The following is a 9,095-nucleotide window of genomic DNA, read 5'->3' as shown; positions in this document are numbered from 1 at the left end:
GTGGCTCCTCCTGTCCCTCTCCAGTGCCCTTAACCCACGACCACCTGTGTCCCCCTTGCCTCCTGGGTGATCCTCTTTGTCTTCTCCCATCAAGTCATTTTGTGGGCAAATATAAAATGCCTGAGAAAAGTGGTTTAACTTACTGAGTACCTGCTCTGTGCCTGAGGCTGCTTATTAATTTTTGAGTATTCTCACTAAACCCCACAACAACACTGAAAGGCAGGGATTATCAATCCCATTTTACAGAAGAGGGACTGATTCTTGGAGAAGTAGAGTAATGCATACAAATTCACCCTGCTGTACAAAACAGAACTGGGATTCACAAACTAAAGCCCTTAGGTACCTGCTTCCCTGGGGGAACTATTAATTTTTTTAATTTTATTTTTTTACATTTATTTATTTTTGAGAGATAGAGACAGCACAAGTGTGGGATGGGCAGAGAGAGAAGGAGACACAGAATCCGAAGCAGGCTCCAGGCTCTGAGCTGTCAGCACAGAACCCGACGTGGGGCTTGAACTCACAGACCATGAGAGTATGACCTGAGCTGAAGTCAGGCGCTCAACCGACTGAACCACCCAGGCGCCCCTATTTTTTTTAATGTTTATTTATTTTTGAGAGAGAGAGAGACAGAGCATGAGCTAGAGAGGGGCAGAGAGAGGGAGACAGAATCTGAAGCAGACCCCAGGCTCTGAGCTGTCAGCACAGAGCCGGATGTGGGGCTCAAACTCACAAACCGTGAAGTCATGACCTGAGCTGGAGTTGGCTGCTTAACCGACTGAGCCACCCAGGTGCCCCCCACCCCCCTTGGAGGAACTCTTCCTTTTATCATCATTGTCTTAAAACAGCCTCTGCTTTGGTGGAAGAAAAAATTTTGCAACCAGAAAAATCTCCCATAAAACATTAATAAGTTTTCTACCAAATTCAGGTTCATTTTCTCTTCATGGCTTAAATAAAAATGGGCATCATTATTGTCACCATCATCAGCATCATGTATTCCACAAACATATAATGAACCCTGTCACTGTCATTGCAGGAGTCCAACATGAATCCTGGCCCCTATCTGCCATCAAGGTCACTATCACTGCCATTCTCTGACTCCAGTTAGGGTGGGCTCTTCTCATCTTCACCTGGAGGCCTGGACCCTTCTCTTCTAGCTCTGCTTGTTGTTCATGTGCTTATTCATTCATATATTTAATGGATATTTATTGAGCTCCTATTGTGTGTCAGACACTCTGATGAGTACTGAAGATATAGTGGTGAAAGGCTCTGCCCTCACAGAGCCCGTAGTCTGGAAGGTAAAATAGATAATAACCAAGTAAATTTACAAGTATTTGACCACAATCTTCATAAGCACTCTGAAGGCAGGACTGGAATACTACGACAGCATTAGTCTGGGGGCTCCCCTCTCTGCAGCATGCCTCACACCTCCAGCCCATACTGGATATGCACTATAGGAAATCCTCCAGCCATGGGGCCCTCTGTTCTAGGTCCTCAGTGACATTTCCTGTTTCCTGGGATTTTGTTGCTTGCTTTAAGTTGCCTCATAATTTGTGTTCCTTTGTGAGTCTTCATGAATTTTAGTTTTTAAATCAGAAGAAAAATGCCCCTTTACAGTCTGGGTTCAGAAAATTCATGTTCTACAGTCTTGAATTACTCCCTAGTGGTATCATATAGGTGTTTGTGCCCTTCGGACTCCATTGAGGAGGATCTCCACTTCCTTCCAAGAGAGAGGAACAAGGACTAGATGTACTTGAAACAAAAAAGCAAGAAAATATACAAAATGATGGTTTTCAAAATACCAGACATCAGGCAATGAAGGGCAGTGTCCCTGTCATGGGAAACAAATGAGGCGAGTCCTACAATTTTCACATCTTAATGACTTGAGAAGTTTTCTAGGCTATAGCACAGAGAAGGAGAACCCAGCCAGAGCTCAGAAAACTCCCTGAGTTCAGGAGATGGAGCTAAGAGCCCAGGGAGACCACGGTGGCTAGAGTTTGCCAAATATATACCAAAGAAGCAGAGAGCTGCACATGGAACTCTGAAGATCCACAAAGGGTTCCCTTCAAGCACTCAGCAGAGTGTTGGTCAGGGCATGAGTATGAAGATACTAACTGAAGCTGAAGTGGGGGAACATCTAAAAGGAATAGAGAGCAGTGGACAGCATACCCCAAAGGCTGGAAATAGTGACTGTTCCCACCAGCAAGAAAAATTCATAAATTATGGGGAATTGGGTAGAATATTTGAAAGGTGTTATCTGAGTAATGTGAAATTATTAGCCCTATGTGGAGCACTGCCCTAGACCTACCTAACAAATCACAAAAGAACATCCAGGGGCCCCTGGGTGGCTCAGTCAGTTGAGTGTTTGACTTTTGATTTTGGCTCAGGTCATGATCCCAGGGTCGTAGGATTAAGCCCCATGTTGGGCTCTGTGCTGAGCATGGAGCTTGTTTAGGATTCTTTCTCTCTCTCCCTCTGCCCTTCTTCCCCACTCATGCCCTCTCTCTCTAAAAAAATTTTTTTTAAAGAACATGTAAAAAGATTGGTGTTTTCAGTTCACCTAACTGAATCCCAGACCAAGGTACAAGAATATGTATAGGAATACTAAAATATTCAGCCCCCCAGCAGAGTAAAATTCACAAACTGTGGCAATCAAATATTAACAGGCATAAAAAGAAGCATGGAAATATTGTTAAGAACAAGAATAGTCAATCTGAACTGACCCAGAACTGACACAAATATTAGAATTAGCAGAAAAGGACGTTAACAGTGATTATGACTGTATTTTATCTATTAAAAAAGCTAAGTAGAGACATAGAAAATACAAGAAAACGTCTAAGTCAAACTTCTGTAGATGAAGATTACAATGTCTAAGATTAGAAGTATACCAGACTAGATTAATAGCAGATTAGACTCAGCAGAAGAAAAGATTAGTGAACTTGAAGCCATAGCAATAGAAATTATTCAGAATGAAACAGACATAGAAAACAGGTGTTTTTTTTTTTTTTTGAAAAAGGATAGAGGATCAGTAAACTGAGGGACAACTTTAAGTGGCTTCATATATATAATTGGAGTCTGTGAAGGAGAGTGGAGGGTGGGGAAGAGAATAGACATAAAAACTTTTGTAGAAGTAATGGACAAAAATTTTCCACATTCACTGAAAACTATACACCTACTGATCCAAGAGTCTCAACAGATCGAAAGCTCAAGAAATGTGAATAAAACTACATCAAGTCACATCATAATCAAAATATTCAGAACCTAAGATAATGAGAAAAATCTTAGCTGCCACAGGAAAAAAGACATTATATGCAGAGGAACAAAAAAAAATGAGTATAGCAGATTTCCCATCATAAATGTAATCAAGAATACACTGGAGCCAGTCTTCAAAGTGCTGAAAGAAAAAATTGACAGTTTAGGGTTTTATACCTAGCAAAAAATATCTTTCCAAAAATGAAGGTGAAATAAAGATTTTTTTCAGATAAACAAAAGATGTAAAAATTTGATATCAGCAGAAATGACAAATGCCTTTGATGGGTAGGCTCATTAGTAGTCTATACATGGCTGAATCTCTGGGCATAGGAAGACACATATATTCTGAAAGTAAATGGATGGAAAAAAATATACCATGCTATCACTAATTGAAGCAAAGCGAGTAGCTACATTCAGACAGAGCAGGGGCTGTTACCAGGGATAAAGAGGGCATTACACAATTACAAAGGTGTTGATTCTCCAGGAAGACATAACAATCCTTATGTGTGTGTATCTAACATGAGACTGTAAATATGTGAGGCAAAAACTCATGGAACTCCAAGGAGGACCAGAGGAATCCACTATTATAGTTGAAGAATTCAGCAGCCCTCTACCAGAAATGGACAGATTTATCAGGCAGAAAATCAGTAAGGACATAGTTGAATTCGATAGCACCATCAGTCAACTGGATATCATTGACATCTGTCAACGACTTTATCCTACAACAGCAGGATATACATTTTCCTCAAGCTCACATGGAACACTGACCAAGGTCGGCCCTGTTTTGGGTCATAAAACACACCTTAGCAAATTTAAAAGAACAGAAATCATACAGTGTCCTCAGATCACAGTGGAATTAAACTAGAAATCAAAAACAGGAAGATAGCCAAGTGCACACTGAGAATTTACCACGGTAGAGCATACTTTGGGCCACAATACAAGTCTCAATAAATTTAAGAAGCTTCAATTCATACAAAAATATATTCTCTGACTACAGTGGAATTAGGTTAGAGATGAATAACAGAAAAATAACTGGAAAATCATCAAATGTGGAGAAACTAACCCACAGGTTAAAGGAAGGAATAACAAAGAAAATTTTAAAGTATCTTGATCTTGACATAAAAATTGTGGAATGTTGCTAAATCAATTCTTAAGGGGAAATTTGTAGCATGAAACACCTATAATGGAGAAAATCTCCAAACAATAATCTCAGCTTCCACCTTAAGAAACTAGAAAAATAAGTAGAATAAGGGGAATAAATAATAAGGATCAAATAAACAGAAATCAATAGAAAATAAAAGAACAGAAAAATATTTAAAAAAACATTCTTTGAGATGATCAATAAAATTGATAAGCCTCTAGCTAGACTCATTAGAAAGAGGAGAATATACAAATTATTAATATCAGGAAAAAGAGACAAGATATATTTACAGAATCAACAGATTTAAAAGCCTAGTTAGTTCATACTATAAACAATGTTATGCCAATAAACTTGACAACTTAGATGAAATGGACAAGTTCCTTGAAAGATACAAGCTATGAAAGCTCACTTAAAAAAATAAAAAAGGTAATCTGAGTAGCCCTGTATCTACTAAGGAAATTGAACGTCAGTTAAAAAGCTTCCCACAGTGAAAACTCAAGGCACAGATGGCTTGACAGGTGAATTCTTCCAAACATTTACAGAAGAAACAATACCAGTTCTACACAAACTCTTTTGGGAAATTGAAGAGGATGAAAAATTCCCCAACTCATTCTATGCAGTCAGCAATACCCTGATACCAAAATCAGACAAAGACTACAAGAACAAGTAACTACAGACCAAATCCTTCATGAAAATAGAGAAAAAATTCTAAAAATGTTATTAAATCAGTCCAACAGTCTACATTAAAGAAAGATACATCCGTATTAAATAGGGTTTATTCCAGGAATGTGGGGTTGGTTTTATGTATGAAAACCAATCAGTGTAATTATATATTATATCATATATAATTATAATTAATATATATAATTATGTAATTATATATTTATTCTATATAATATATATTGTATATTAACAAACTATAAAAGTAAAACCCTGTGATTATCTCAAGAGGTTCTAAAAAAGCATTTGATGAAATTCAAACATCCATTCCTGAGAGAAGCTCTCAGCAAACTAGGAATAAAATTAATTTCTGCAACCTTACAAAGGACATCTGTGAAAAACTTACAATCAGCACTACACTTAATGTGAAAGACTGAATGCTTCTCCTCTAAGATCAGGAACAAGACAAAGATATCTGTTTGAGCCACTGATCTCCAACATTGTACTGGAGGTTCTGGTAAGTGTGATTAGGCAAGAAAAAGAAAAAAAAGAAGTCATCCAGACTGAAGAATTTAAAACTCTCTTTATTCACAGATGTTATTGTTTATGTAAAATATAAAATCTACAAACAAGAACTAGAAAGTAGGTTTTGCAAGTTTGAGGATACAAGATCAATAAACAAAAACCAATTGTACCTCTAAATTAGTAACAATCATAAATTGAAATTAAAGTAACATTTACAGTAGCATCAAAAATATGAAACACTCAGGGATAAATCTGACAAAAGATACATCTTTACCCTGAAAGCTACCACACATTGCTTAGAGAAACTAAAGAGGACCTAAATAAATGAAGAGATAAGTGTCATTTATGGGTCAGAAGATTCAGTATTGTTACGATGTCAATTCTTTAGAAATCAATTTATATGGAGAGAATAGATTTGATTTGATCTGAGATCTTAGATTTGACCTGAGATTTGATATAATCTCAGTCAAAATTCCTGCAGAATTTTTGTAGAAACAGAAAACTAGATTCTAAAATTTATATGGAAATGTAAAGGACATAAAATAGCCAAAACAACTTTGAAAAAAAGGAAAGGAGAACAAAATTGAGAGCTAACACTATCTAATTTCAAGATTTATTATTAAAAAAACCACAGTAATAAACCAGTGTAGTATTGCATAAACATATAAAAATAGGTCAGTGGAATAGAATAGAGACCTCAAAAGGACATCCACACATATATGGACAACTGATGTTTTTAAAAGGTGCAAAGGCAATTCAGTGCAGAAAAGACAGTCTTTTCAGCAGATGATTCTGAAACAATGCTTAAATCCATACCTCACATGATATCAAAAAATTAATTCAAAATGTACCATTCACCTAAGTGCGAAATGTAAAACTATGAACCTCCCAGAAAAGAACATAAGAAAAATTTTTGTTACCTTGGGTAGACAAAGCCTGACCCATGAAAGAACATGTTGATAAACTGACCCTCATCAAAATTAAAAACTTCTCTCTTAAATATGTTGTTAAAAGAATACAAAGGCAAGTCACAAACAGGGAGAAAATGTTTGCAAATGTATTTTTAATATAGGTCTTGTATCCAGGACATATAAGAACTCCTGAAATTCAATAAGAAAACAAACAGCCCACTTTAAAAACAGGCAAAAGAGTTGAGTAGACAGCTCTCCAAAGAAGATCCATGAATGGCAAACATGACATGAAAAGATGCTCAACATCATTAGTCATTAGGTCAATGAAAACTAAAAACTTGGGGTTTCTGGGTGGCTCAGTCGGTTAAATGTCTGACTCTTGCTCTAAGTTCAGGTCATGATCTCACAGTTTGTGGGATCAAACCCCACATTGGGCTCTGTGCTGACAGCATGGAGCCTGATTGGTATTCTCTCTCTTCCTCTCTCTGCCCCTCTCCTGCTCATGTGCGTGCATATGTTCCCTCTCAAAATAAATAAACCTAAAAAAAAAATCCAAAATGAGATCCCACATGTATTAGAATGGCAAAGAAACTAACCACATCAAGTGTTGGTGAGGATGTTGAGGAAACCAAATTCTCATACACACCGCGGAGGAGATGCAAAATGGTACAATGACTTTAGAAGATAGTTTGGGAGTTTCTTGAAAAATTTGATGCACCTAATCACATGATTCAGCCATCCCACTCCTCGATATTTTCCTAAGATTAATGAAAACACATGTCCAAAGACTTGTACACAAATATTAACAGTTTTATTTCTAATAGGGCCAAAGAATGGAAACAACCCAAAAGCCCCTCAGCAGATGAATGGCTAACAAATTGTGGTACACCCACATAATGGAATATTATTCATTAATAAAAAGGAACAATTATTGATACACAGGAAACATGGGTGAACCTTAAAATCATCATGCTGAATTAAAGAAGCCAGATGGAAAAAGAGCACATACTTAGGATGCTTTTTTTTATAAAACTCCAGAAAATGCAAGCTATTCTGTGAGGGAGGAAAGCAGTGGTGGCCTGGGGGAAGGAAGTTGTGCAGGCTGAGTGGAATAAAGGGATTCCTGAGGGGCATAGGGAAATTTTGGAGACAGAAGGAATGCTGCGTAGCCATGGAACAAGATGAGATGAGACCAGAAAGATGCTGGTGGTAATAGTAATAGTAATGATGCTGTCTGTCATCTGATGGGCACTGACTGTGTGCTTCATGCCTGTTAACTTTTGCTCTTGTCCTATGTGGAAGCTGCTGTCACGTCATCTTAGCAGGAAATGAAGATGATGAGTAACAAGGGCTCATACAGCTAATAAGTTGTGGAGCTCGAATTTTAACCTACATCTGTCTGGCCCCAAAGCTCTTACCATGAATCTGCTCCCATTCCCAGGCCAGTAGACACATGTGAACACATGCATGTTCACCTGTACACAGAAGAGACCACATAAACACACACATACACTCACTTTGCATATATACGTATGTACTTGCACACATGGACATACATGCATATTCATGTGTATTTGAACGTGCACACAAAATGATCACCCATGCATGTGCACACACGTATGCATGCATCTATGTCCCCAGAAGACACACATATACACGTTTGCATGACACAGCCAAACACACACATTTGCACATACACATACACATAGGCACACACACTTAGGGCACCCTAAGAATCTATATTCTGCTCTTTTGGCTCTGGCTTCCAACCACTGCAACCCACTGCCAGCTTCTCCCAGTCCAGGCCCCAGGAATCTTCAGGACACTGAAGTTCTGAGCCCAAAGTGAAATTATGCTCAGACCCCTGATCTGGGAACTGCATGCAAGTCAGGGAAATCAGATGCATCACATTTTCTCATGAAAGAAATTTCTGACAGGCTTATTAACCTTTGAAAATACCAGCTCTCCGTCCAAAGGACTTCCGGAGTCCAGATCGAACTGAAAAATAATCTTGTGACAGACCACCCGGTTCTGAGCTGATGGGAATTACTTTCAACCCAGGCCAGCATGTCCCTCTGACAAAATGTTCCACATACCAAACCTGACAGCAACCAGCTCTGGGGAGCAAGGGAGCCAAGTGTCAGCTATTATAGATCATATCCATGATGGCCATGACATGGGGTGATTACTCTGGGCCTCCATCATTGCGAGGGCATCTGGGATGGCAGGAAGGAGCCAGCCTAAGTGCCTTTGACATTTATGTCACTGTGCTGTAGGACAGAGGGTCTGCCTGTTATCACAGACAGATGTAGCCTTGGCCTCTGGCGATCATTTTCTGTCTTGGGTAGAATTCACTTTTGGGTAGAATTATAGTTGAGCGGGTGCTGTCAGAAGCAAGGAGACAGAGTGCCGTCTGGAAATTTGGAGATAAACTGATAACTCCAGGGTTGGAGGAAGTGACTCATTCACTCCCACTATTTCAGGGTGGAAGACGGTCTTCCTGCTTGCTCTCTTTTGGGCCACCTTCTGGACTCAGAAGAGAGTCTGTATCATCCCTGGAAGTCTCAGTGTTTTTCCTTACCCCAGGAAACACATGTGAAACAACTTTT

Source organism: Panthera tigris, chromosome C2 (genome assembly GCF_018350195.1).
Source record: "Panthera tigris isolate Pti1 chromosome C2, P.tigris_Pti1_mat1.1, whole genome shotgun sequence".
Taxonomy (NCBI): domain Eukaryota; kingdom Metazoa; phylum Chordata; class Mammalia; order Carnivora; family Felidae; genus Panthera; species Panthera tigris.
The sequence above is the reverse complement of the archived record's forward strand: the minus strand, read 5'-3'. Positions refer to the sequence as shown.